This window comes from Grammomys surdaster, unplaced genomic scaffold (assembly GCF_004785775.1).
Source record: "Grammomys surdaster isolate TR1022 unplaced genomic scaffold, NIH_TR_1.0 322, whole genome shotgun sequence".
NCBI classification, from domain to species: Eukaryota; Metazoa; Chordata; class Mammalia; order Rodentia; family Muridae; genus Grammomys; species Grammomys surdaster.
Window position 1 is genome coordinate 392,803 of NW_021604741.1, and position 24,528 is coordinate 417,330.

A 24,528-nucleotide genomic window follows, 5' to 3' on the forward strand; every position below is an offset into this window, starting at 1 on the left:
CACTGTCCTCTGAACTCCACACATGGACCATGGTAATCATGCCTACAGATACATCACACATCTATCACAATACTAATTTTTAATTTTTTAAATGGACTGAAGAGACTGGACATGGTTCAGAGGTTAGGGGCACTTGCAGCTCTGCCAGAGGACTGAGGCTCACAACTTCCTTTAACTTTGCCTCAGGAACTCTGACGTCTTCTGGCCTTTGCAGGCACCTGCATGCCCTTGGGCTACATTCACTCACACAGATACAGACATACACACAATTTAAAATTTTAACACGGACTGGAAGACAAGCCTGTGTCCCAGTCTTTATCTAACTTGGTATTAGCTTAGACAGGTGGCTAAACCGGAAGCCACCACTGTCCCTCATTGTAAGATGAGAATTATAACATACAGAATTAAAATGATATAATCAGTGGTTTTAACTACTGAATACGCACTTACTACATTCCAAAGCATTTCAGAGATACTTTTATATACAAAGCAGTGATTTATTTTTCATTGTTTTAGGTGTTAGGAAAAGAAAGATATTGTTAGGCTGAGGATGTACAGGTTCTCTGTACTCAATGTGCATATATCCACACTTAAATGCACACATCTTTAAATGAAAAAAAAATGCTTCTGTAATTTCCATATACTTCCAATCTAGGAGTAATTGAGTTTCCTCATTTGCAAAATCAGCCTACTGGGTACTCTACATTTAAAACTATAACTGACTTTTTTTTTAATAGAAAAACATTGGTTGGCACATGTGGTGGTTTGTATGGGTATGGCCCCCATAGACTCATGTATTTGAATGCTTGGCCCATAGGGAGTGGCAGTATTAGGAGGTGTGGCCTTGTTGAAGGAAATGTGTCACCGTGGGGGCAGGCTTTGAAGTTTCCTATGCTCAACCTACGCCCAGTGTGGCACACGGTCTCCTTCTGCTGCCTGTGGATCAAGATGGAGAACTCTGGGCTCCTCCAGCGCCATGTCAGCCTCCACACTGCCATCCTTCCCGGCATGATGATAATGGACTAAATCTCTGAAACTGCAAGCCAGTTCCAATGAAATGTTTTCCTTTGTAAGAGTTTGCTGTGATCACGCTGTCCCTTCACAGCAAGGAAACCCTAACTAAGACAGCATACATTTTCTAGTATTGTGGATTGAACCCAGGGCCATGGCATGCCAGGCAATCCCTCTATACCACTGAACTACCCCTAAGTTCTAACAAAAGTGTTTTTAGCCAGGCGGTGGTGGTGCACGCCTTTAATCCCAGCACTTGGGAGGCAGAGGCAGGTGGATTTCTGAGTTTGAGGCCAGCCTGGTCTACAGAGTGAGTTCCAGGACAGCCAGGGCTACACAGAGAAACCCTGTCTCGAAAAAAAAAAAAAATGTTTTTAAGTGTCTGTATTATCATCCAGATCTGCATTAGAGGTGACAGGGTAATGCCTAGCCTGATGCTGGCAGCACAGTTGCCTGGTTAACTAATGTGACCTCTTTCCTTCTGACTGACAAAGGCTCACCTGCATGCCAAGCTGAAAGGCACCATAACTACCAGATGTTGTTTCCCAATGTGCTATTCAGAACCAGCTCTGAACAGCTCAGAGTTTCGTGTCTGACAACCCACCCTGAATGAAATCATTACCTTTAAAGTCTCCCTTAAGTGAGTCCCTATGTCCCAGCCACTTAATGACTATTTACAGAGTGAGGATGTGCATGAAGTGCTAATTTATGGAATGCATACGAAGAGCTAAAGGACAAATGAAAGATGGGTAAGTGTGTCATGCTTCTGATGTTGTAGGCACAGTGGAATGACGTCTCATCCAGTAGGCTTCAGATGAATGGCCAGTCTGCTCCATGCCACAAGTATGCTAGGATCCTGGGATTTGCATGGGCTCCATCCTGACTCACAAGCACAAGAATCAGACCAGGAGCAGGCAGGTGTCTCAGAAGTAGGAACACAAAGCCAGAGGTGTGAGCAGAGCGACACAGTGAGCTCTACCAGCAGGTGGTCTGGCATGCAGCCCTGCCTCTCTGCCTGGAGAGCTGTGCACTCTGGTAACTATGGAGGTCTTCATTTTCTTATCTGACACCATATCCTGCCAGGCAGTTGTGAGAACGTAGAACCCAGCACACACACAGCTACTGTCAGTACAAGGCATATCCATTTAGCTTTGGTTCCTAACATACTCTTTCGAACACAAGTACATAAAGCAAGCCTACCTCTCCACCTTCATAAGCAAGCCAGAAAATTATCTTTGGCAGGATTCCTCCTTTTCCAGAAAGAAGGATTTGGAGGGTTGCTGTGGGGACACACAAGTAGTTTGGCCAAATGTTGCATTTCTCTGAAGAGGTGTTCACCTGGAAAGGTGGGTTTGGACAGGAACTGAAGTAAGGAAGCCAGCTGAGTGGAGAAACCTAAGGAACGGCAGGTGTCACAATTCCCAGGAGCTTACAGTAGCTTGGGAGCAGAGATGATGAAAAAAAGAAAACCCAGCTGGCCCAGGTCCAAGAAAGCACATAACAAAGAACTGAAAAGCGAGCCCTTTATCCTGGAAGCAGACCAGGCAGCAAAAAGTGGCCTGGAGAAAGACTAGCCCTGGGCAGGTTAGGGAGGGAGAGTTCAGGGTGGGAGGCATGAGAAGCTTCAAGAGATCTAGGCAAGAGGAAAGGAGCATCGTTCTCCGATGGCTATCAGGAAGAGGCAGGCTGTGGCTAACCTTACAGAAGCTTGACTGTCTTCCCCGGGACTGAGCACAACTGTGCTCCGTCTGCTTGGATGTAAGTCTCACAATGCTTTGCTGCCTGCCAGTTACCTCTTCAGTTATTGTCTTAAAGGAACTGAGTCTCATGCAGCCAATTGTTAATCTTACCTCCCAAGACTTGTCCATCATACTATTGAAGACTGGCAGTATTCCATTGGGTTCCTTTCCACTCACTGTGCCCGCTCCTTCTCAGGGCCACTGAGAGAGGCATTTACACAGAGAATTTCAAAACTCTGGAATCAGGGCCATGGAAAGGCAACCAGCTGCTAACCCTAACACTGACTTTCAAGCCCTAGGACCCACATGGTAGAAGGAGAGAAAGAAGAGTATCCCTTGACATTCACATAAACACCATGGCACACACACGCACACAAATACATGTACACACACACGAGCACATACACATACCTGCACACAAATAAATGCAACAAAAAAATTAAAAACTCTGAATTCCTATAAATTCTAACCCTTGTAATCTTGACAAAGATAACATAAAAGGCTGCCAGGCCTAGTAGCACCCACCTGTCATCCTAACATTCAAAAAGGCAGAGGCAGGAGATGGTCAGTAATTCCACAGCCAGCCTAGGCTACATAGTAAGTTCAAAGCCAGCATGATCTACATAGGGAGACTGCCTCAAAAGGGGGTGGGCAAGTGGGGGGGGAGAGTAGAAAGAAAGAACAAAACAAGAAAAGGCTAGGGATGTAGTAGCAGAACACCTGCTTGTGTACAAGACCCCGGGATCCATTGCCAGCATGACAGACACACTAAATGCTGCCCTGGGGACATACCTCTGTGGTCGAGCACTAGAATGTTTACAGCCCTGTTCAATCCTGGTGCGAGCACACACACACACACACACACACACACACACACACACACACAGGGGAGGGGGAGGAGGGAGGAAGGAGGAAGGAAAAGCATATATTCAAACTCCCTTTAAGAAGTCACCTGTGCCTACTGAGTACTTCCCTCTCTCTTCTATAATGTACTCACCATGGCTAGCAAGTGGCTCAAAATTCTCAAGCAGTCTTACCTGTTCGGTCTCCTTCCATTTTTTTTTTTTAAAGCTCATTAAAGCCAGGAGAAAGCAGGAAACAGAACAGCTGGTTTACTTAAGCTCCATATACATAGCTAGTGAATGGGAAGTACATGGTCCAGCCCTGAAGGTAGGAGCTGGCATTCATGGTGCCAAAACTAACTGGTCATATGAAACTGAAAAAGTCAGAGAAACTCGAAGGTAAGATTTTGCAGAAACAAATGATTGTAACTTCTCAAACATTTACAGCACGGGTGGAGGAAGCACCCCCCCCCCCAGGAAGACATTGCCAGGTCTTTGTTATTTAACTTGCAAACTGAAGGTCTATGGTGCGAGTACTTTAAAGTTAAAGCCTTTTATCTCCCTTAATTAGTTCCTACCCATTTGCTATTCGCCTTTGAAGTCTACTTCCATTCCCTAAATTCATTCTTCAAAAATAAAAATACAAAGTAATTGTAAATATCCTTCTTAAAGACACATACATCTAAGTGTTTTTACGCCTAGCCTCAGGTTTACTAAGAAAGCAAATGTTGCAGTATATTTTACTTCTGAGAAACAAGAGAGGCTGGCGAGATGGCTCCCTGAGGAATGGCACTTCTGCCAAGTGTGGAGACTGGGGTTTGATCCCCAGGATCCACATAGGGGAACTTAAGAACAGACTCCACAATGTCCTCTGACTTCAACACACCGCCTGGTGTCTCATCGTGATTTTTGCAATTCTGCAGGCTGTCACCTCTCCCACCCAAGTGGACGGACCTAAAAAAGCTGTCCAGCATACTTGCCACGGAAGGGTAGATCTAGCTAGATTCCTTTATATCCACTCAACTCTGACTTAGAGAAAGAAATGCCTGACAGGAAACAAATGCAACCCAGGGGATTCCTGGTTGTTACCCGGAGCCTGCGTTTCTCGGTACCCCATGCCTCAGAGAATTAAGAAGGTGATGGGGCTGCCCAATGAGGAAGGAGTACGAATTTCCTGATGCCTTTTTTCTCAAGACTTCTCAGGGCTATTCACCCTGCCACTGAGGACTGCATGAGGAAAACCCGAGCAAAGGGCACTTTGAACGGTCGATCGTTTTAAAAGAGGAAATGGCTTGGCTCCTCCCGGTTCAGGGATCTGAGCACGTGGCTCGCCAGCCTGCAGTGGCCCGGCGCCGGGGATCGGGGATCGTGCGCGGCTCCTACCTTCAGGGCTGGACCATGGCCGCCCTCCGCCAGTCGCGCCTTCCGCCGGCTCGCCGCCTCCCGCGGCCTCTCCGCTGGCCGCGCCGCTGCAAGGCCCCGCCGCCCTCTGTGCACAAAGCAGAGCGGCAGTGAGCCTTCCTCCGGGCGGGGCTTCCGGGACGCCACGCGTCCTCGGTCACTCCCGCCAGTGGACTCCGACCCGCAAGCAGCCGGGCCGACAAGACTCCAGGACCTCCAAAACCCAGAAAAGCTCTGAGGGCGGCTAAAGACACCAGCCTCGCGTCCACCTGACACTAACACAGCGTGGTCTGGCTTTTGATCGCAGCGCCGGGAGAATGCAGCACCCAGGGCTTCCTGGGAATCTGAAACCGCGGGTAAAACGAAGGCCCACAAAGATGCTGTCCATCCATATTCTGGATGACATCGGGGGAGGGTGGTCCTATTTCACAACGGAGTGAACACAGAAAAGTCTAGGACTATTAAAAATAGAGCCCACAGCTCAATTTCTACATATTTATTTTTTACATATATAATATACTGACACTAGCACTTAAAAGCATACTTATTTAATACTAGTACCAACAGTGATTTTATATATGTAAATGTACACATATATATGTACACTTTTAGTCTTCACAACTGTACTTCTAGATGTATTACCACAGGTTGGGAAACCGAGCTACATATTGTCAACCAACTTGGACAAGTTCGAGCGGCCGGTCAACATTGGAGGCGGGACTCAAATCCAGGAAGGATTGTCTCTGCTCTTAACCACTAGCCTGCACCGCCTCCTTCAGTTAGAGAAGGGCTGTGTTACAGTCCCAGCTGCCCAGCTTAACTGCCTGGGTCAAGAAGGGCAAGCCACTTGAAAACATATGCGATTAACAATTCCAAGGAGTTTCATGGGGCTTAGAATGTGAAAACATTTGTAAAGGCATGAAACTTCTTAATGTAATCACGGATCTATATACATATTCGTCACAGTGTCATATATAACTCAACATCATTGCTCTTTTACAAAGGTTACCCATTTTCTCTGGTAGCTTGCCAGGCACCAGCAGACAAGGGTCAGACTCAAGTTAATACTGAAGCTTGTGACCCGGGCTGTGCCCTGCACCCTTCTAAGAGCTTACCCTAGCTTGTTCCCAGCCCTCTCAGTCACATATTAAATGATCCCCTCCCGGACATTTCCAAATCACCACCCCGGAGCGATGCTCCCAGGCCCAAGCATCCCTGGTCCCCCGCGGTCAGCTCCACACTGACATAGCACTTACGTGAGCAAGGACGATAAAAACACCAGCTCTTCTCGCCCCGCGGGGTCGGCGTCCCGCACCTCCCGCGTGGATGCGAGGCCTGACGGAAGCAAACTGAGGATAAAGAGCTGCGGGTTCCTAGTGGCTCCGGGAAGCCACGCCCTGCTCTTAGTAGGCGGGCGAACTGCCGGTGTCAGAATGACAAAGCAAAAATCCAGTCCTCGCGCAGCCCCGGCAACCTGTGCCTGGCGTCTCCGCAAAGGGAGAGCTCCTAATTGGACGGTACAACATCCTCGCTGCTCGGAACCGCCCCCCGACCCAAAGGCCGCGGCTGCTATTCAAAGAATGTTGGGAACCAGAACCGAGTAAGAGTGTGGAGTGAGTAAGCCGGCCTCGACCCTAAGGCGCTGCTGTCTACACAAACTTGCGTTAGTCACATGAGGAACTTTAAAAATATTGACTCCAGGCACCCATACAGATGTTCTGATGCCCCTGGTACTGGCTGTGACCCTGCCAACTAGGTTTAAAAAAAAAATCCAAAAGTTCATCTAATTGACTGCAAAGTCAGTGACCCACTGCCCTAAGGTAATGGATTAGTCAAGTCTGGTGATTCTCTTAAGGAAGTTCCCTGTTTTTTGTTTTCTTTTTTAAAGCTATGCCTACTTCATCCTGAGTAACCCTGAAAAGAAATGACTAATTCCCCTTACAATACGTCTTCCTCGGCTCAGTCGGGCTTGGGGTTGTCTTGTTCACCTTAAGGAAAACAGAGTATATTTAGCACTTGGCACACCACCACCATCGACCAAAGAAGGCCTTGTCCTCTCATGCCGCCCTGCCCTTAGGTTACTAAGAATGCTAGGCGAATGAATGAATGAATGGTCTGACCCACTACTTTGGTTAATGGCTGGGTGAAAAAAAAAAACTAGGTGAGAGGGTTGCTGGCTCCTAACAGCCTGAAGCCACGCCTCCTGAGAACTGGGTGGCCTCCCCACATTCCTTCTAGGCTCTTCCAAGGTGAAAGTGAGAAACTTGCGTAAAGGTACACACCCTGCCCAGGTTGACCAGGACAATTCGCCCACACTGCCCACTGCTCACTTGTGTGTGTACAAGCAGCGCTTGAACCAGGGCAGCCCCTGATTCTCAAGTGTCAGGACTGGCTGCAAAGTACCTAGCTCCAAAGTGTCCAGGACGAACGTAGTCAAGGACCAGAGGATGGAAAATTTGATTACGCCTGGCTCCTGAGTCAAGCTCTGCATTAAGTTCTGTTTGCCTTCTCTCAAGCACCTCATATGGGGAAGGTCATAAAGGAAGGTCATGGACACCTCGTTATTAAAAATCTAGACAGTGCAACTTATTCCAAGAGTATGATGGAATAGAGAGAGGCTTTTATATCACTGAGTTACAACAATATACCTATTACCTTGACTACTGGATTCCAATAGCTTGACCCTGAAAATGTCTTACATGGACTGGTCAGAGAGATCACAGTTGAGATTTTTCTAATAGCATAGTAGAAAAGACCACATAAGCCACTTCAACTCCCTGCTGCTCTTAAGAGAAGCAGACTAGGTATAGCACAGGTGGCTAAGACAGCTTCCCCACTGTGGGGACATGCAGAGCCCGATTCTGGTCCAGTTTAGTTACTGGTTAAGGGAAGAAGCTCTTCTTTCCCCGTAGCTCAAGGTCTGCTCACTGTCTAATCAAACACCTTAAATCGCTTTGACTGTGCATGTTCTTATCTTTCTTCCCTGAAAACCAACGTCATAGTTTGTCAGTACTCATCTGAAAAGTCACCTCCTCTGGGTGGGGTTCCCACCCATGGTTAATTGTTCCTTCTCTCTTTGTGGCCCCAAGTACCTACTAATAAATTGCACACTTTCTGAATCTGTCAAAACTTTCGAAAAGCAAACCCTTGTTTGGTTTCTTGTCTCCCCAGCATGTGTAGCTCAGAAAACGATGGAAAATCCTTGTGTTTCTGAACTGTCATCTCAGCTAAGAAGATGGTCGTGATCCCACTGCATCAACCGCACTGTAAAACTCCACCTACAGACAGCACACTCAGCAACACTAATCACATCTCTCTAGGGCCCCTTAAGATCAAGGCCAGGTTTCTCAACGGTCCAGACAATGCAAGACCCTCCCTTGTTTGGGGAAGTTTGTTTGTTTTGTCTTGTCAAAACAGGGTTTCTGGGTGTAGCTCTGGCTGTCCTGAAACTTGCTCTGTAGACCAGGCTGGTCTCAAACTCAGATACCCGCTTGCCTCTGCCACTCAAGTGCTGGGATTCATAAAGGTGTGCGCTGCTGCCCCCCAATCCCAGGCCCTGGCTAAGAACCACTCCTGTTAGTGCTAGCTATCCACATAGTCTGCCCCCTACTTAGGCAGCAAACCATTGTTGGAGAAACACGTAGAGAGAAGGTTGGGGCCACAAACCTCAAATCTACCCTTGGCCCTGCCCAGCAATCCTTTCTCCCTGTCATACTTCCCAGCTGCCACGATGACTCTTCCATTTTTTCCTTCTTCTTTTCTCGAATTTCTAACAGCACTGCCACATCTTTCCTTCCCTCTGTTCATGACCTAGTTTCTACCTTAAGAAACCAGAGTCAGCCAGACAGGACTTCCCAGCATTTCCCCATGGTGAGCAAACCACTGAAGTCTTTACTATGGCTCCCAGTAGAAGAAAGGCAAGGTTCTCACCAGCTCTGGCCTTCTCCATTCAACACCTTCATCCGGAAAGATGCCCCTCGGTCACCATCAATTTCTTGACCTGTACCTGATCATTTCTGTCATCATGCAAGCACACTGTGTGCCTCTCATTGCATAGAAGCGTCCTTTCACAAGGTGATGGGGTGAGGTGGGTGCTGGAAGAGCTCTTTACACTCGGAAGAACAATAAAGGAAGCAGGAAGGTAGGAAATATCCAAGCATGTCCCTGTGGGAGAGGCTAAAGGGGAAAGAAGGCATGCGCCATGGAAACAGTCTAAGCAGAGGACACAAGAAACAAAGAAGCATCAAGCTGGGTGCTTGCTGTGCTCCCCCAGCCAGGTGGCCAGATAGAAAGGAAGCAAAGGGCCTGGAGGAAGTCTGAAGGCAGAAGCCATAAAGGCTGGACTAGTGAGGCGGCAGCTACAGCTGAGGGTAAACACGGGTTTGCAAAGGCTCAGAATGAGAGATGCCAAGGGAAGATAAGAACCTACAATCCAGATCCAGATGTCAGCCTTGGCAACTGGGTCAGCGGTGGCACTCTTTGGGACAGGGACAGTCGGGGAAGGAAAGTGACAGCCTGGTACAAATCCACAGTCTGACTTAAGAGTTCTACTTTTAATTTTCTCTCTAAATAGAGATTTCCAATAGGCAACTAGATTTATAGATCTGGAGGTCAGAGCTTAAAGTAAAAATTAGAGAGAAATTAGGGGAGTCCAATATAAATGACACCATACACTATATGCACTAGCTGAGCGTGGTTTCACATGCCTTCAGTCCCAGCACTCTAGAAACAGATCTCTGTGAGTTCGAGGCTAACCTGGTTCAAAAGTGAGTTCGAAGGCAGCTGAGAGTCTCAAAATATACAAACAATAGGATAAAAAATACTCCATATATTGGTATTTTCTAGGAAAAAAGAAAACCCAGCAGTGGGGTGTGAGTGTAAAGGAATGTGAGGTTAGAAGGGAAGCAGTTAACAGTGACCTTGCCTGTACCAGTGCTGGAGAGAGGTCAAAGATCAGGAGTTCAAGGTTATCCTTAGCTTGGGAGTATGAGGCCAACCAAGACTACAGGAGACCCTGTGTCAAACTAAAAGAACTGGCTCAGTGATTTAGAAGGTCAACACATCTCCATCCCACAGGCTGGAGAGTCAAGTGGCATTCTGCAGGGAGGGTGCTTCCTCTTCACTGGGCCCCTGGCTTTTCTCTGTGATCCTTGACTTAGCTGGATAAAGCCCATGTGCATTCGAGAGTTGTAGGAGGTAATCTTCACTCTGAGGCTACTGATTTCAATGTTAATGACACGTCTAAGATCCCTTCACAGCAGTATCTAGTGTTTAACTAACGAGTGGGTGACCACAGCTGGGTCAAGTCGACACAGAAAGCAAATTCCCCCACTCTGGAGCTAGATGAGGTCACCCAGGGAGTTAGTGTATTTAGGGAGATGAAGGTGGCCTGGAGACAGTCATGAATACCAAATTACAAAGAGAAAAAGGAACCAGCCCAGGGGAAGGAGCGAGAGGATGCAGGAAGAAGGCAAAGATGATAGTCTCACAGAAGTCAATGGAAAGAGCTCCTGTTCAAGGAGGGGGATCCAGTGCTGCTGCCGAGCCTACGAGCCTATGGTAAGGAACAGGAAGGGCACTGGAGCTGTAGGCAGGGCCAACTCCTTCATTCTCAACAGTGAGGAGCAGGGAGTGGGGGCACAGGATGAGAGCAACAATGTTGGGGTCTTCTGCTTATATTTTTGTTCCCCTAAGAAGGGAGTGATTAGAGCGTGTTGTCATACTGGCGGAACTGAGGGAATAATCCAGACAGCACGTGCCCAATCCCACAGAGAAAAGAACAAGATGACTACAGAGCCACCCTCTTTAAACGGACATTTATTACGCAGTGGGGCTTTGAAGTAAAAGCCAGGCTCTGTCTCTAAGTAGAGGCCAGTTCCTCGGCTTCCCAGCTCCCTTAGCTCCTTTCCACAGGGTCCTCTGTGGTCCTTCCACCTCCTCATCTAACGCAAACCTCCCCTTGACCCCAGGCATCAGCCCACCCTCCAGCCCTTTAATTACCATGCTCCCTGGCTTTGCTGACTCCCAAGTGCTCCACAAACCCAGTTCCAACCTGTCTTCCCTGAGGATGCTATCAAAGAAGCCCAGTCCTAGGAAATGTGCCACAGCACCAGGCAGTCATTCCACCTGATATTCACACAGCTGCGATTAGATTCTATTTACGATTATTTGATCAATGTCACCGCCTCTAGAACAGCAGGGGCCGTCAACTTTCAAGGTGACAGAGATGTTGTCTGCACTCCCCCACTTCAGTGTACAAGTGACTACTGAGCTCTTAAAAGAGAGTTCCCACAAGTAAGGATCTGTTTATTTTCTTTAAATCTAACTGATTTAAATGTAAATATGCCCAGCACCTAATACAGTGTACACATATAGTAACCACTCAGTAAATATTTGTCCAGAGGTTAAATCTGTAGATTGAGGCTATCACTAGTTAATTTATATACATTGTATCTTTTCCATAAAGGGGAAAATGTTTTTAACATGACAAATGTCAGGGCGTCTCCTACAGTTCCAGAGAGGTGAATTTCACCTTTAAGAACATGGTCTACCTCAAGAGGAAGCCGGGACAGCAGTGAGAACATCCTGGTCATCTGAATAGAATCCCATCCGTAATCTGCTGGAGAGGTGCCTGGACTGTGGAGAACGCCCAATGGGGTGGTCCACAAGCTCCACTGAATGCATGGAAGGGATGCAGATATGGGTATGGCATCACCGGAGAGGGCTCCTAAGCTAAGCGGCCTTAACCCAAAGCCTGAGAAATAACAGAGGTGGGAACGGCGAACAGGAACCATCAGGACTGGGTATGTGCCGCGTGTAAACCCAGGCTGTACATGACTAATTTAGTTAATCCTTCCAACTATTTGGTAAGGGGAAATAGTCTTGTTTTTCCCATTTTACAGATGAAAAGAACAGAGGAAAAGGAAATAATTTTGTTAATCCCCAGCTACGAGAACAGGGCCAAGACTACCCCAGCGCCTGAGCTACCTCATGAGCAAAATGTCCCAGACAGAGCAAGCCATATGCAAAAAGGAACTGAGGTCTCAGGAAGGAAACAATACATCTCTGTATAAATGGAGGTGAACCAGAGACAGACTGGATTCTATCTGTGGATCAAAAGCAAGAAAGTGCTTGGCCCATTTCCGCATATGCTCAATGAATTCCCGTAAGATACTAGAAACGAGGATTGTAGAAGTTTGAGAGTATTATCAAAGCAAGTAGTGCTAGAGTTGGGGCAGAAATCCAGGGTTCTACTGGCCATGGTGGTGCATACCTTCAATCCTAGCACTTGGGGGCATAGTTCACATTCTCTGTGAGTTTTAAGTCAGCCTGAGAAACAGTAATACGTTGCAGGTGAGGTAGGGCTACATAGTGAAGATCTTCTCTCCACAATAAAAAGACTGGAAAGATGGCTCAGCAGTTACAGCACTGACTGCTCTTCCGGAGGACCCAGCTTTGATTCCCAGCACCCACAAGGAAGCTCATAACTGTCTATAACTCCAGTTCCGGTGAATTTAATGTCCTCTTCTGGCCTCCACAGGTACCAGGCACACACATAGGGCACTGACATGCGTGCAAGCACTCAGCCATACACATAAACACTTTTAAAATTTTTTCTTTAAAACAACAAACAAAAAACCCTAGGGATTCCTATCTATAAATCCACTGTTTTCCAATTAATTAATATACTTAGGGGAACAAAAATTATTAAAAGCAACATGCTAAAGATACAAAAACAGCAGTAGCTTTCTGACTGGCCAGAGATTTTGTCCACACAGCATCCATTCTGGGAACCCCGAAATCCTACCTGGTGACCATGACCCCACAAAGACAACCCCCCTTCAAATACAGTCTGAGTCTGGCCCCTTGTTTCTCCCATCAGGTTGCATTAAGGATGTCTTTCCTCACTTCTCTCAACACCTGAGGCCTTTCATGCAGGGCTTTGGCAGTCTCTCAGTCCTGGCCACAGCCCCTGGAGAGTCTTAGTGTCATCTCCATTCACAGATGACTAACTCTAGGCTAGGTCACTGGCCTGAGATCTCCCAGTGAGTCATCTCTCTCTACCACGCGCTGTCAACTTGAGGGGCTAATCTCTGTTTCCCTGATGCCTGGCACAGCGCTCACTCCTTGCAGAGACACACTGCAGGTTTGAGTGCATTTGGTGTTTTGGGATTGCGCTTTTAGGTTTTAGTGGAGAGAACCTTGCAGATAAGGGCAAAGGAGCCCTGACTTGTAGCACTTGCCAGTTTCTGTGATATAAACACTCCAAGCTACCAGCCTAGGCACAAAACCCCTGAGAGTGTAGCGGTGGCTTGCCTAGCTGGCAGGAGCTCTTTGGGCACCAGCTGTCTTCCTCTGGGTGTCTCTTCTTCTAGCAGCTCAGACCTCCCTGCATCCTCAGAAAACACGATGCACACTGTTGTCCTGAGGCTCCCCTTTAACTTGCCGGCATGCTGCACGATCCCTGCTCCAAATGTGCCCTGGAACCCCGATATCCTGCTTTACATGGGGCCCAGTTCCCTCCAGCACAAATCTCTAGGCTGAGCCCACTGCTGTGTCTCCTTTAATTTCCTACTGACAAACAGCATGTTCTAATAGAGGGGGAGCCTGCTCTGCAACCACAGTCTGGCCTTTCTGCTAGCAAGCTGTGTGCCCTTGGGCACATCCTGGTACATTTCGGTGCCTCAGTTTACTCATCTGTGAAGTGCTGATAAATATTATTTATACCTCATGTGGCGGCTGTGGAGTGAGGTATCAGAAAGCCTAAGAATGTGATGGGTAATCAATATTTGCATCATACAGCGTTCCTCTGAACATAATCTAAGGCTGGAAAGCTTTCATTTCCTCCTTGCATGAGTCATTCACAGTAACTATCGACGATGTATTATATTACACTAGACCCTACCCATGATCTAATTCAAAGGATACATTCCCAGCCTATATGAAGCATGCCATTTTCTTCCTTTCTTTCTCTCTCTCTTTCTTTCTCTCTTTCTTTCTCTCTCTCTCTCTCTCTTTCTTTCTTTCTCTCTTTCTTTCTCTCTCTCTCTCTTTCTTTCTTTCTTTCTTTTTTTTTTTTGGAGACAGAGTCTCACATAGCCCAGGCTGGCCTTGAACTCACTATGTAGCTGAGGATGACCTTGCTTCTCCTGCCCTTGCCTTCACAGTACTGAGATTTCAGGTAGGCAGGGCTGGAGAGCCAACCCAGTGTTCCCCAGATGCTAGGAAAGAACTCTGCCAACTGATCTGCACGCTCAGCCCCAAGCCTGGTGTTTCCTATGGTGGGTGCACACACACTCGTTCCTCACAGCTTGTCTTTCCCAGGGAGAAGAAACGGCATGCTTTTCCTCCGTCAACTTACTAGAAGCACTACGTGAAGTTTGTGTTACGCGTACCTACACGCCTCAGGTGTTCATAGTTCTGGAGCATGCAGAAATACTCCATGAGCAATTCTGTCCTACTTTAGTTTTAAAGGAAGGGAAATGTTTTTTTGTCTTTGAGACAGGGTTCCCCCAAATAGTCCCTGTCCCCTGAGCTCACAATCCTCCCACTCCAGTCTCTCAAGTAGAGCCATTCCAGGTTGGCACACAGCAGCTAGAACATCCAGCCAGAAGAAAAGGGTTTTTAATGTGGAAAACCCCTAGCCTGAAGAGCCTCAGGGGGTGTGGGCTCCATTCCAGTAAACTCTCAGATGTCTCTCTTATAAAACTGGAGATCAGCCACACCCACCCCAGCCAGCCAGCCATGTACTAATTACTAATGGTAGCTGGCTTTTAGGTCCTCTAGATCAAAGAAGTATCACATTGCTCCTTACTACACATCACAAGGTACTTGATACTATGAGAAACATCCAATTCCTTCCTCCTGAGAAGCCCAGACTGCCACGATCACCTGCTGAGGGGGAGAGGGGAGGAGTGGGGGAGGGGAGGGGAGAGAAGGGGAGGGGAGGGAGCCCAGGATCTTCCTGACAGGTAGCTAATAATCTGCTAATCCCTGTAACGCAGCAACTCGATGTGGTCATCTACAAAGCTCAAGAATCAGGCAACCAAGTTATTTTAAAAGTGGGGAGCGGGGTGTCTCATATGGTTTCAAGGAAGTTTATGACTTCTTGTTGGGCCACGTGCAGCATGAAGGTTGGACCTGCCCGCTAGGCCCTGCTTTTAACCGAGACTGACCTATGTCCCACAGGATACATTAAGATTGGTTTCCAGGCTGCAGCTTAGTGGTAGAGCCCATGCCGGGCATGCGCCTGATTCCACAGCACCAAACTTTCCCACTAACAGCAGACAAGAGCTGTGCACACTCCCACCTAGGACTTTTTTTTTTTTTTTTTTTTTTTTTTTTTTGGTTTTTTCGAGACAGGGTTTCTCTGTGTGTAGCCCTGGCTGTCCTGGAACTCACTCTGTAGACCAGTCTGGCCTCGAACTCTCGAACTCAGAGATCTGCCTGCCTCTGCCTCCCAAGTGCTGGGATTAAAGGCATGCGCTACCACCGCCCGGCTACCTAGGACTTTTTAAAAGTCACTTATCTACAGATCGAAAATGTGTATTCAATCTTTAAAACTATCAGGAACTCTAAGTCAGTGGCTGCAGAGGAGACCTGACTACCTGCTACTGGTCTCAACAGGGCTCAAAGTTAATCATTAGCGGATTTCGCCTTTGGCAGAAAAAAAACAAAACCAAACCATGTACTAGGCCTCCAGTTCAGTGTGTAGTCACTGATTTCTCCAAAAAGACAAAATACGCTCACAGACAGACCACTCAGTAAAGCATCTACATTTGTGTTTTGTTTTGAATTTATTCGATTTTTGGTTTCTGTTTTTTGAGATAGGAGGCTCATTGTGTCACTTAAGTTAGTCAGTCTCCAACTGGAGTTCAAGCGGCCCTTGCTCCCAGGCCTCTGCTCCTGCCTTATACTTGCCTTTTAAATTAAAGACATATATGTCTCCACCCATGTAGAAACTGCTGTGCTGTCTGTTCAGATGAGCCGGTCTGAGCCATTCCACAGGTAAATACAAGATGTTACAAGCATCACTAACTGGATACCACGCATACAACATCCTAAAATGAAGGCTTCATTTCTCAGCATCCCTTTGCATGTATATGGCTAAGTGATGACAGTTTGGCCAATAAGTCTAGGCAAGTTGTTCTGTGTAACTGCCAGGAGATACTCTTACATGGAAGGGGTGTGTTCTCGTTCACCCCTCTTCCCAGCAATGGCTAGGTTGGGTACCCACCTTAGAAAGCAAGTGGGAAGACAAACGCTGAGAGATACAGGATATCGGACTTCCAGTGTCAGGCTACTGATACCTAGACTTATTTCAGGAAAGAAAAATATGCTTATACTACTTTAAGCCATTTTTGTCTGGGCTTGGAAGATATATGCAGCTAAACTTAACCATAGCCAGATAACTCGAGTTACACTATAGGGAATCTTAAAAGGAAGGATGGATCTCAGGATCTGCATCCAATGAAGCTCTTGGTTCTAGTCTACACAGACTTTCCCAGAGTTCTAACTTGTTCCCAAAGCTGGAACCTTATCCATAGATTTAGCCTTCTCAAGCCTGCACCCCCAGCCCCTCTAGACATGTAGATACCCGGCTTCTATCTATCTTGGACACCCACAGCATCAAACACGAACATACCTGGCTATTATCTACCTTGGACCCCCACAGCACGGTTATAATAAAGTTACTGTTAGAAATCTCACCATATCCATCTCTGGGTGAATGGCACCAAGCCCAAATCCATGGCTGCAATCTCAGCCACACCCTTCATTTTTCCTGTTTCTCCCACCCCAGACTGTGATTCTGTCTTCTACTAAAGTTTTCTCCTGGGGATGAAGAGATGGTCAATGTTCCCGCAGGGGCCTGAATCTGTTTCCCAGCATGCACTTTAGGTGGTATATAACACCAGTTCCAGGGAGATGTAATGCCTCTGGCCTGTACAAGCCACCTGCATTCATACACACTTACCCCATACAGACACACGTGCATGCACATAGTTATAAAACATTAAAATAAGGCTAGGCAATGGTGGTGGCACGCCTTTAATCCTAGGACTCAGGAGATACAGGCAGGTGGATCTCTATGCATTTGAGGCCAGCCTGGTCTACAGAGTGAGTTTCAGGGTTGCCAGGGCTACAAAGAACAACTCCGGCTCAAAAAATTAAAAACAAATAAAAAACAAACAAAAAACAAACAAAAAACCCCACCTAACAATAAATAATAAAACCTTTCTTTTAAAGAACAATCAGATCTTCCTCTATATCTCCTCAGTGCCTCGCACACTGAAGGATGAGAACACAAATATCTGTATTTTTCAGCTCTTTTCTGTGCTTCTGACAAATTTTAAATGTCACGTATATGCATGTTTTACCTGAATACATTTATGTGAACCACATGTGTGCTTGCTGCTCATGGAAGTCAGAAGAGGGCATCTGATTCCCTGGAACTGGAGTTATGAGCAGCCGTAGGAGTGCTGACAACAGGATCCGGGTCCTCTGCAACCAGGCTGGCCTCGAACTCAGAAATCCGCCTGCCTCTGCCTCCCAAGTGCTGGGATTAAAGGCGTGCGCCACCACCGCAACAAGTGCTTTTAACCACTGAGCCGTCTCTGCTTTTAACCGTCTCTCCACTGAGCTGTCTCTCCAGCCTTCCTTTGTTTTTAGCTTGCTTAAAGAAAGATGTGAAATTTCACCAAAACCTATTGTAATTTTTCCTGCTTTCACAGAGGATGTGAAATGTTGCAATATAGAAAATTTCCCATGTTATTAAGCGTCTCTGAATCATGTTTATGGATGCCCAGTGTCGCAGGAGCTACATGCTATGACTACGTACCAGGAACTGTGGTAGGCGTTTTATATGTACTCTTATCCCATCTCCATGGTACAGATGAGGAAACTAAAGCTCGCGAGCCCTCGACTGTGACTGTGACTGTGACTGTGACTAATGGTCGCAAGAGGGCAGGACCTGAATCACTTAAGTATAAGAGAAGGCCCTCCGTGTTGGTTTAGCACTGTGAGACCAACTGACTAGGGCACCAACTCAACAAAGTTTATGCTATAAAAACCCTCATCTAAATCGGCCCAATGCACAACTAAACAGCTGGGGAGGGGCATTCATTAAATACTACAGTACATACAACATTACCTTAATTTAAATCTAACAACCCAACCACAGTGGAGGAGGACGGGATGTACCTCAGTGGTGAAGCACTTGCCGACCACGTACAAGTTCCTGGGTTTGGCCCCAACACCACGGGATGATAAGACAAGGAGAATGACCTGGATGGCTCACATTATTTTCTTCTGGCGTGAACTGATGTGTGTGATACAGCAATAGGCTGTGTTTGCTCTACTTAGGAGCTCCCTTTTGAGAAATGTGAAGGTTGTTTTCAGCCCTACTCCTTGTACGTTTTGGAAAACAGAAATGTGCCCAAGAAGATGAAGATATGTGTAAACTCTTATGTGAGTATTATGTAATCACTGATGTCCACCCCTCTTCATCCATTTATATAAGAGCAGAACTGGAAAAGCAGAGGCAGGAGGATGACTGTTTGAATCCAGCCTGGGCTACAAAAGAACTCCAAGCCAGCCTGGGCAACAGTGTGAAACACTGTCTCAAAAACAAAAAAAAAATAGATAAATGAAAGTAAAGAACAGAGCATATCCGGAGGCCCCAACAAACGTAGCAAGTATGTCCATGAACACTACTGATGCAGTTGTGTCGTGTGTGTGTGTGTGTGTGTGTGTGTGTGCTTGCAGGAGTTAGTGGCACACACTATGACCAGCATCCTGGACTCTGGAGACATATTCATTCCTCAGTGGTAAGTCCCAGCTGCCTTGCTGTTTATGTAACCTTGAGTGACTTATTTAACTCCTGCAGCCTTTCCTTCTCGTGACAAGGTGACAGGGAGGTGACAGCTTCACAGAACTAAGACTAACTCGGTCACTGCTTACAGAGTTTACAGCAGGGCCCCTGGCCATCACTGTTTAAGGTGTCTATTACTAGTACTCTATGAGGAACATAAATAACAAGAAATAATGAAATGGAACAGAACACAGTTCTGACCATTGTATCTCATCAATAATCCCCCAAACACAGCTTTCTACCTCTCAAGTTATCAGAGCAATAATACCTAGAAGCCTATTATTTCTTACTGCGCCCTAAGTACCAAGAGGGTAGTGACCTTGCAGGGCTACTACGTACAGACCAGCTCAAAGGCTCCAGAATATCAGAAATCTTCATACTTAGATTTATAAAGCCATCCTAGGGATCTGTTCCAAGAAAATAATCCTCACAACAACAACAAAACTACGTAAAATAAAACTACTATTCACCTGTTACTCTATCATGTGAAAAAGAAAATGACATAAACTGGCTGTATTGGTACACATCTGTGCTGCGTCCTCTGGAAGAGCAACTGGCGCTCCTAACGTACATGCACACACACACACACCTACTTGTCTGGGTGTGAACCATGTGCAGAGTACCCATGGGGGTAAGAGGAAGGTATCAGGTCTCCTAGAGTTAGAGATATGGTTTGATTCCCCGCACCACATGCTGGCTCACAGCTGTCTGTTACTCCAGTTACAGGGAACCCAACACCTTCTGACTTCCATGGGCATGCACATGGTGTACACACACATACAGGCAAACACCCGTACACATACAAATAGTAATGATAATAATAATAATAACAATAGTAACAACAATAATAACATAAAAATTTTAAAGGGGAGGCTGGCAAGACAGCTCAATAGGTAAAGGCCCTTGCTCTGTGGGCCTGATGACCCAAGCTCTATCCTAAGAAGCCATGTGAAGGTGAAAGAAGAAAAGTGACTCCACAGAACCGTTCTCTGACTGGAGTGTGCATGCAGAGACCAGAGGAGGACATCGCCTCCCCTATCCCTTTCTCACTGAACCTGGAGCTCAACTGCCAGCCAGCAAGGTCAGCAGTCCTCTGTCTACTCCTCACGGCACCGGCACCGTGATGACAGGCATATACCTCACACAGAGGACTGAGAAGAAGGCTCAGTGGGGAAAGCACTTGCTTCATACGCCTAACCTGAATTTAACCCCAAAGCCCACAAAAAAAGCCAGATGTGGTGCCACAGGCCTGTTGTTCCTGCACTCACTCCTAAAGAGGGATGCAGCAGAGACCAGAGAGCCTGCAAAAGCTCACAAGCTAAGTAGTCCAGAGGCACCTTCACAAGAGCAAAACAGGACAGACAGCATCACAACACGATGAGGGTGAGTTCGCTGAAAAGCTGTCTGTCCTCTGACCACTCACGCCCTGTGACATGCATGCTCTGTGCTTACAGACAAAATAAATACGTGAAAATTCATAAATAAACACAACTTCCAGGAACCCTCACTTCCTGCAGGATAAAACCTGCCCCTCTTCCTGGCCCACCCCTCGGCCCCTCCTCTTTGATTCACTCTGAGTGGATAAGCCCTGACATTTTGTGAGGAGTTTCTGCTCCTCGCTGTGGATTCCTAGCCTCTTACTCTTCCCTGAGACGATTCCTATCTGACATCTCCTCACACTCCTTTACAGATAGCACTGAGATTACAAGGGAGGCAGATACTGACAAGCAGGATGGTCTTAAGAACAAGGTGAGGCAGGCATGCCTTGCTCACCTTTTCTCTCCTGCCAGCGCCCGCCAGCACTTGAGCAGATGCTGAAGGAACAAAGATCTGAGTGGTGCAGCTAGGGCTCCACTGGGGTGTCTGTGCTTGAGAGGAGCTTTATTTGTTTAAGGAAAGCAATCCTGCAGAGGCAACCTGGAAGGCAGACAGGTCTGGGCAGGACACAGCAACCATGAACAGGCTCCGCAGCCATCTGCATCTCCTTCCCCTCTGTAAAATAGAAGTCAGTCTAACAACCCCATAAGGCTGTTGAAGACTAAGTGAGCCAAGAGATCCAGAGATGAAAAGGGACTCAGTTACCGGGCCTCCCTCTCCCCTTGCTAGACCGGAGCCCCCAAGCTAGTGACATGTCTGACCAGATACTTTGCGGAAACTGTCACCTAAGTACTCTCAAAATTTAAATCTGTTTTCCACACTGTTAGCTATAAGATGGCAGACAGTTTGCAACAGTATTAAGTTCATGTTGATTGACATTAATTGAGTGTCTATCTGTTCTTCAGGCCAAAGACACTAGAAAGCTATCCCAGGCATATACACGGTTTCTGGATCAGTGAGCCATTCAGGAGGCTGCTCATCCATCAGCATGGCGAATATGTGCCTGGCATGGTAGTCTGTTGCACAACCTCCAGGAGCAAAAGCTGCCCAGACTTCAGGGAACACCTATCACAGTACCAGTAGCACGAACATCATGCTTAAGGCAGGTGGGGTGGCCCAAAAGAGGAGGCTAGGGAAGTGACTGAGAGCTACAATGTGCTCACCAGAGAGCTAGCCACATGCACAGAAATGTCTTTCTACATTTCATTTCCTCGTCGTCATAAGAAGGAAGTCACCACCCACGCCACTGATGGCATTTCAAAGACTGAGTATGAGAACACGTGTAAGTCTCTGGCACAGGAAGTACCATGTTAATGATGTAAGCCATCATGTGGGTGCTTGGAATGGAACCTGGGCCTTCTGGAAGAGCAGCTAGCGCCTTAACCACTGAGCCATCTCTTCAGCCCCCAAAGGTAACATTTATCTTTTTTTTTTTTTTGGTTTTTCAAGGCAGGGTTTCTCTGTATAGCCCTGGCTGTCCTGGAACTCACTCTGTAGACCAGGCTGACCTTGAACTCAAAAATCTGCCTGCCTCTGCCTCCCAAGTGCTGGGATTAAAGACATGCGCCACCACCGCCCGGCCTTTTATCATTTCGTGAAGACAGCATCTTCCCCTGCTCCAGTGGAGAATGCCACGACTCCCACGCAGGTGGTATCCTCCCCTCGCAAAGCCACGAGCAGTTTTGCCATGGCTGCTTTTACACAACCAAAGCCAAAGCAGTAGAAATGGCAGAGAGCATGTTGCTATGAGAACAGGTTTGAGTTTGAGGGTCACGAAAGGTCATGGACACCTCCGGGGTTCCGCAAACCAAACTCTACAAACTCTACTCTGTCCCCATAGCGGCGGGTGCTCACGGTGGCAGAGAGGATGAGGGGGGAGAGGATGAGGGGGAAGAGCACTGTTTGTGGCAGTTAACTCTAACACCTGGTAGGCGTTACCCTCCTTTCTCCTCGATGGAAATTTGTCTGTAGGAACTGCCACACATCGGCTTCCTCCTGACTCTATAAACGAACGTCACCCCCAAACATTCCTCTATCGTCACTGTCATCTCTTCATATCTGCTGAGTCCCTTCTCTGTTGTCTTACTCCCTTAGAGCCTAGATAGGCTACATCCCAGGCCTCTGCTTCCCTTTGAGCTATTAGGCTCAAAGGATGGTATTTTCTGAGCACTGGGCATTTGACTGCATCCCTAATGTTGGCCTGAGTCTTTGGGGTATCCTGACCCACCAACAAAACCATGAGCACCATGATTCTAGAAGCAACTTTCCATTTTCCTTCACCAACCGTTCTTGCCCCGAGAGTCTAGACTCATGAAACGGTTTCTCACGGTTCCTTCCCCAGAGCTTCAGCTGAGCTGATTTTCATATGTCCCTGATGCGACTCCTGAATCCATCTCAGTTCATTTTGATGCAAATATTCTTCAGAATTACTTGCTAGAAAACAGATTTATAAAAGCTATGAGGTCACCACGGAGCCAGTAAATACCAGACCAGGATTATCAGGCAGAATGACGTCAAGAACAGGAAACACCAAGATAGACCACGGATACAAAGTACCTAGAGGCTAAGGGTGGATGTGACTGTCCTGTGGGCGGATATTCTTAACAGTCACAGAGAGGAGGTATCAGCCAGGACGACCTTACAAAGAACAAACAAACTCACAAGCCAGGCAGAAGAGATGACGTAAAACACACAATCAGCATCATGGCTTATAAGGCAAACAGACTCTTAGCTGTTTTGTCAAGTTGAAGCACAAAACAAGGGACACATATAGACCTAAGTAACATTTTACCTGGAAGAAGTTGAAAACCAAGAGGGAGAGTGACAAACGAGGTCAGAGGTCATCAGCAACAAGCAAGAGTCTTCCCAGTTCTGTGATTTCCTCTGTGGCTGGCCTTCTCAAAAAAGCTACCCAGCTCAGTAGAAAAGGCTTACCACAGATCCATATTAATGTGTGTGCACTCACATGTGTCACCATGCGTGTGTGGGATCACAAGATAACTCCATGGGAGAGGTGGCTCCTCTCCTTCTGTCAGATAGGTCCTAGGGATCGAACTCACATGGTTTGACTAGTGCCAAGGACCTTTCCTGTGGAGTCACCTGCCCCACCCCATTTCCAGCTCGTTTTTGTGTAACTCAAGAGCTCCTCCCTGTTGAGGGTGACGACCTTTGATGGAGCTTTTCAGTACGCAGCTTTTAGTCCATTGTATTGATTTACTTGTGTGGCTTCATAAAGGACACTTTACATGTTTGGTGACTCAGTCTACTCCACCATCAAATGGGTTTAATAATGACCATGTTTTTAAAAGTGTTAGGATACTTAATGTTTCCAAAACACATGATATTCCAGGAGGTAAAACACATCCTTAAAATATTCAAAATATTTATTTATTTTGGACATAAAAACTTTAACCAACAAATGCTCTTCCATTAACATACCTATTAACCCAGGACCAGGGAGGGTGAAGCAAGAGGATTATTATATATTCAAGGCAAGTTTAAACTTCATAGTGAGTTCCAAGCCAATATGGGCTACAAAGAAAGAGCCCACCTCAAAACACACAACAGGGTCTTGAGGGATGGCTCAATCAGTAAAGCATAAGAACCTAAGCTCAGATCCCCAAGACCTGCGTAATAAACTAGGCACAGCAGTATAAAGCTGTCATCACAGTGCTGTTGAGATAGACAGGCTTCGCTGGATTCACTGCCCAGCCGGGAGAGTGAAGCGGCACACTCTAGGTTCAGTGAGACCTCGCCTCTAGAAATAGGGGGAAAACAACTGAGAAAGGCATCAGCCTCTGTCCACCACATAAAAGCTCCTATACGTATGTACATACATATACATATGCACATGTGCACATACAGGAACATGTACATACACATAAACCACACACCAACACATGCACTTGTGTGTGCGCACACACACACAGACACACACATACACCACAAAACAAAATAAGCCAAATAAAATATGCATGCTCAAGATTGTGAAAGTATTACAGTAAAAAATAAAATTTTATTGAATAAATAAAAGTTACATTTGCCAAATTTACACAACTAAATATCATTTGAATTTGTGATAAAGGAGACTGTGATGTACCATTTCCATACAAGCCATAAATGATCTGTGAGTAAAACTTTAGGAAACTTTAGAATCATATCCTTTTATCATACAATACAATTTTTTTTAAGGACCAGAGAGCCTAGAGTTCATGGAAATCGTTAATTAGAAGAATGCATTCTTGGAGCTAGAAAGGCGGCTCAGCTAACAGCTCAGCGGTTAGAAATA

The 24,528-nt window shown here is 46.6% G+C and overlaps 1 protein-coding gene across 3 annotated transcripts in view; it reads right to left on the minus strand.

Annotated features, from left to right (window-relative positions):
- The window catches only part of Txnrd1 (thioredoxin reductase 1), a 79,986-nt gene that overhangs the window by 32,819 nt on the left and 22,639 nt on the right, over nucleotides 1–24,528 (minus strand). Inside the window, exon 1 of one of the 3 annotated variants that reach the window (XM_028778070.1) lies at nucleotides 6,250–6,327. The exons of 1 other annotated variant lie outside the window; for it this stretch is intronic. The gene's annotated coding sequence lies outside the window, so the exon portion shown is untranslated. Of the gene's footprint in view, nucleotides 1–4,975; nucleotides 5,046–6,249; nucleotides 6,328–24,528 lie in introns of those variants that run through there. One more of the 3 variants, XM_028778069.1, reaches the window with a different exon arrangement.